Consider the following 5,156-nt stretch of genomic DNA (forward strand, 5'->3'; position numbering starts at 1 on the left):
CTCTGGCTGCCTTGAGTGACCTCTCTTCCCATCAGGTGGGGGCAGGGGAGTTGGGGACTTGCCAAAGTTACAGCAGAGTGGGGGGAGGGGGACCTCTTCTACTGTGCCTTGGACAAACCAGAAAGCCTAAGAGGGAACTAAGGTTCCTTAGGACCAGAGCCCATTCTGACCTCAAGGATGCAAGGTGTGTTTGGGTGGTTTAGATACAGCCCAGTCTGAGGCTGAGCATTGGGTTGGAACTGCATTTTTCAAAGTTCGCTATGCGCAGGACTCACCTGGGCTCTTTTTAAAATGTAGGTACTGGGTCAGTGGATCTGAGGTGGGGCTGAGTCTGCATTTCTAATTGGCTTCGCTCTGCCAATGCCCTGGCCTAGGACCATGCTTTGAGTTGCAGTGAGGGAGCAGGAGATCCTCATACCCCCGTGTGAATGACAGCAGCCACTGGTGGGGTTCTGTCTGCCTTGAAAGATATCCCTTGTTAGCTCCTTTTTCCTCCCTGAGGGGTCTGAGGCTCAGAGACGGAAAGTAAGCTGCAGAGCTGGTGATTGGGGTACTGGGGTGGACTGGGCCTGCCCCCACACCCTACACCCCAGTGCAGGGGTGGAGCATCCCAGTAGGAAAGCACTGAAATGCAGGGGCCACTCCAAATCTTTGCCGAGGGTTTCCCTAGGAGGGTGCAAAATACCTGGCCAGGCCCAGGGCACCCCAGGATCCCCAACCCGGCCTGGCTCCAGGGCAGTGAGGCCTGGGAAGTGGCCAGAGGGCAGGTGAGTAGGCAGCTGGGCTCCTACCTGCCCCCTGCCCAGGACCTGCCCCCTCCACACACCAGGTGGCGCTGTTCCTCCAGCCAGTGCCGCCAAGGCCGCAGAGTCTGGCCCAGGCACTGACCCAGCCAAGTTTTGTCCCGACCTTCCCTTCCCCGCCCTGTCTGCCCCCCGCCGCCCCAAGTCTAGAGTGACCCTCCTCAGTGAGGGGTTGGTGGTGGTGGGGAGGGGGCGTGATGGAGCAGTGCTTTTGCCTTAGAGCCTGTCTTCATCCATGGCCTCTGAGCAGAAGAGGAAACTGAGTCCAGATAAGGGGGAAGACCTGCTCAAGGTCACACAGGAGGTGGAGACAGACGTCGGACCAGAATCCAGGCCTCCAGGACCGTCACTCTGGCCTCCACCCTCACCTAATGTTTTCAGAGGTTCTTCCCACTCTGTGGTCTCACCGGTCTGCAAATTCTGTCCAGTTAGTGGAGCAGAAGCAGAAGAAACTGAGGCCCAGAGAGGTTCTGTGGCTTGCCCAGGGTCACACAGCCAGACAGTGGAATGGGCAGGGGCACTCGTGAGTGGCAGTGCTGGGAGGGACTGGAGCATGGCTTTCTGCCTCCTGGTCCCCACTCAGGACCGCGGACGGCCCCTCCCGTCTTAGCCCCCGTGGTCTGGGAGGGAGGTCTCCCCTGGCCCAGGGAGGCCGTGCCCCTGCCTCACTGACTCGCTGGGTTCACACTCGCCACCTGCGGGCCTTCCTCTCTAACTCTGTGAAATGGGCTGGGGCCAGGGCTGTGTGTGCCCACAGGGGGCCGGCAGTGCTGAGGCAGGGAGGACAGGGCTCCACCGTCCCCTGGGCTGACCTCCATGCCCGTTGCTCATCAACCCTCAGGTCTCTGCGTCCCTCCTCCCAGTGCTGCCTTCTGTCCACAGCCTCCATTTAAAGCACCATTTACTGATCACTTACCTGGCACTTCACCTACATTGTGAAGAGGGAATAATGGGCTGTGCTTTACAGAGGAGGCCTCCAAGGACCAGAGGCAGGCCTGGGAGAATGGGCTGAGCTGGCCACAGGGGACAACCAACAATCGGTCTGCTGGGCTGGGGCTAAAATCCTGGTCCCTCACTCATTATGGCTTGGGGGTGGGGGACACAGATGGAGCCTCATTTCCATGGATGGGACCCCTCAAGGTCCTCAGGTGCAAACTTCCCTGGGGCTCCTGCACCAGTCCCAGCCTCTGCCCTGCCCCAGCCCCTGCCCCAGCTGGGCTTGGGCCCCAACTTCATTATGGAGTTGGGGGGTGGCAGCCTCGACTCTTGGCTGAGCCCTCGAGTCTGGGACATTTCAGCCACCCTCCCTGCCCCAGCCCAGAGATGAAATCCCTGGGGATAGTTGCTCCTTTGCTCAGTGACCTAGTGGGATCAGGGGAGATGGCAGGGTCTGAGCCCCTAGCCAGGCCAGCTCCCATGAGATTAACAGGAGGCTCCATCCCACCCCGCCTAACTTAAAGGCTACCCCAGAGACTGAATACTTTATAATCGTAATAATGAAACTTTGGGGTGTTAGGGACAAAATAAGTGTCTTCCCTACTCCTAGCCCTTAATGACCAGGACAAGGGCAATGCTTAACTCATTGGACAGCCCTTAGGTGGTGGACATGTAGGCACCATGTGGGCTATGAAGGAAAGACCTGTGGATGGGTGGAGGCTCACAGAGAAGCTGGTTTCCCAGCTCATTCTGGGCAACTCATAAAACAGATTCATTTTTAAAGATTGCATGGTGTAGGCGGGTGTCTGCTTTGTCCGCCGGCAGGCTGACCCCGGGTGGAGGAGGGGGCAGAGCGGAGAATAACAATTGTCTTAAGGGAGTCTGCAGAGGGAGAAAAACCTCTGGGGTGTATCGGCTGGGAAAGAATAGGCGTCTCAGTGTGCCCCTCTCCCCCCTCTCAGCCCAGCCCCTGTGGGGGGGCAGGAGCATCGGTCAGCACCCACAGCTGGGGCCTCCAGCAAAGTCCCATTCTATATATCTGAGAGCAACAGCTCAGAGAGCAGCCCCCAGAGGGACAAAACCTCATTGTGAGGTGCCTGCCGGCCGGGGCGCTCCCTCCCCCAAGCCCAGAACTGTCGTGGCATTGACCCTCCTCGGCGGGCTACCACGGGCCTGCTGACTGGGCCACATCTGGGGCTCAGGCACTGGCTGCCCCTCCCCCTCGGCTGGCTACTGAGGAGGGGGAGGGAGGCTTGGGGTGGAGCTGCCTCAAGGGCTGTCACCCTGTCCCCACTGGACAGCCTAGCTTGTGCCCCACCCTCCTCTGGGGGCTACGGCCAGGCAGAGATGAGAGTTCTGGGCTGGCTAGGTTGGCATCTTGTCCTGCCACAAGGCCCCCCACCCCTCTGGGCCTCAGCTCTGGGCCTGTCATCTGCCAAACAGTAGGGGGTGGGATAGGTTTTTCCAGCTCTGACTTGCTGGGTCTAAGGGTCTAAAGAGGCTGCAGGTTGAGCCGCTCTGCAGTGAGATGATTCGCTGGGTCTGAGACTCCAGATTGCTTGATTCCACGGTTTCAGAGGACTAGGATTCTGTAGTTTGAAGATCCCAATGTCCATTCATTCAATGCATACTTATTGAGCGCCTACTGTGTGCCAGGTAGTATTCTTTTTTGGGGGGGGCAGCTGGTGACCTACTCTTTGATGGGTGTTATAACACTGTGCTCTAACCAACTGAGCTAACCAGCCAGCCCACAGGTAGTGTTCTTGGTGTTGAAGCTATAGCAGTGACCAAGAGTGACTAAGACAGGAACATCTCTTGCCTTCATCAGGCTTCCATTCTAGAGTGGAGAGAGGATAATAACAAAAAAGAAATAAAAATATTTAACATGGTGAGAACGGCCTAGGTAGGAAAGAAAAACCTGGGGAGGGGAACTACTTCAGGCAGGGTGGTGAGGGAGTGAGGTGTGAGCTGAGACCTGGCTGCTGAGAAGGAAGCAGCCATGTGGAATGTGGGGACAAGCACTGTAGACAGATGGAATAGCACATTGCAAGGCCCTGCAGCAGGCATGGGCTGGCATGTTTGAGAGATGGCAAGTCTAAGGGCTTGGTGGCTGTGATTTAGCGAGCAGTGGAGAGAGAGGTAGGAGCTGAGGTCAGTGGTACAGGCAGGGGCAGATCTTACAAGGATTCAGAAACCAAGCCAAAGGGTTTATATGTTTTGAGTGCAAAGGGAAACCACTGGTTTTAGCAAAGGAATGACATGATCTGATTTATGTTTTAAAAAGAGTGATTTGGGGGGCCGGCCCGGTGGTGCACTGCTACAGTGCGCCGCTTGGGAGTGTGGCGGCGCTCCCGCCGAGGGTTCGGATCCCACATACAGACCGGCCGCTCACTGGCTGAGCGAGGTGTGGGCGCAACACCGAGGGCTGCGATCCCGTTGCCGGTCCCGGTCCGGTACGGGCGCGACACTGAGGGTTGCGATCCGTTGCCGGTCACGAAAAAAGACAAAAAGGACAAAAAAAAAAAAGAGTGATTTGGAAGGATTGTAGAGATTAGTGAGGAGAGAGGCTGTATAGCTGGGCAGGACAGATAAGGAGACACTAGTAAGGTGGAGGCAGGGACAAGGGCAGTGGGTTTACCCAGGACATACTTGGAGATAGAACCTCAGGTCCCGCTCTACCAGACAGGGCAGCAGTAAATGATCGTGCTGATCCCTGGGTCAGCCAGGATGTGGCTCTGAACCCTAATGACCTTGAAATTCTTAGCCCTGCATTGTCCAGTACCCTAGCCATATGTGACTATTTAAATGTAAACTAATTAAAATGAAATAAAATTGAAATGTCAGTTCCTCAGTCTCCATAGCCACATTTCCCATGCTCAGTAGCCACCTGTGGCTTGTGACTGCCATACTGGACAGCACAGAGACCATTTCCATCATCACAGAAAGTTCTACAGGACAGCACTTCTTCAGACAGCTCTTAACCTCACTAAGCCTCAGTTTCCTCGTCTGTAAAACGCAGGTAATAATAGTATCTCTTTGGTAGGGTACCAGTGAGGATTAAACGTGATAATAACGCCTATAGAGTGGTAGAGCGGACCTAGCACATAGCAAATGTTCATTAAATGCGGGTTATTATTGCTGAGCTGGTGGGTTGGTAACTAGGGGATCAAGGGGATGTCTCTGAGGTTTGGTCCTTAAAATCGAAAATTCAGAATTCTAGTATCTTGCCCTGCCCAAGGAGAGGGCGAGGACGGCGGGGGCAGGGAGTGGCCCAGACCCCCACCACCCCACCCACGTCTTCAGCCCGCCTGCGCCCCCAGCCCGGGACCCCCTGACCCCGGCCCAGCCCGCACCCCTCTCCATGCGACCCCGGCCCGCCCCGCTCCCCATGCGACCCCTGCCCAGCCCGCCCCGCGC

This window comes from Galeopterus variegatus, unplaced genomic scaffold (assembly GCF_000696425.1).
Source record: "Galeopterus variegatus unplaced genomic scaffold, G_variegatus-3.0.2 Scaffold1239, whole genome shotgun sequence".
NCBI classification, from domain to species: domain Eukaryota; kingdom Metazoa; phylum Chordata; class Mammalia; order Dermoptera; family Cynocephalidae; genus Galeopterus; species Galeopterus variegatus.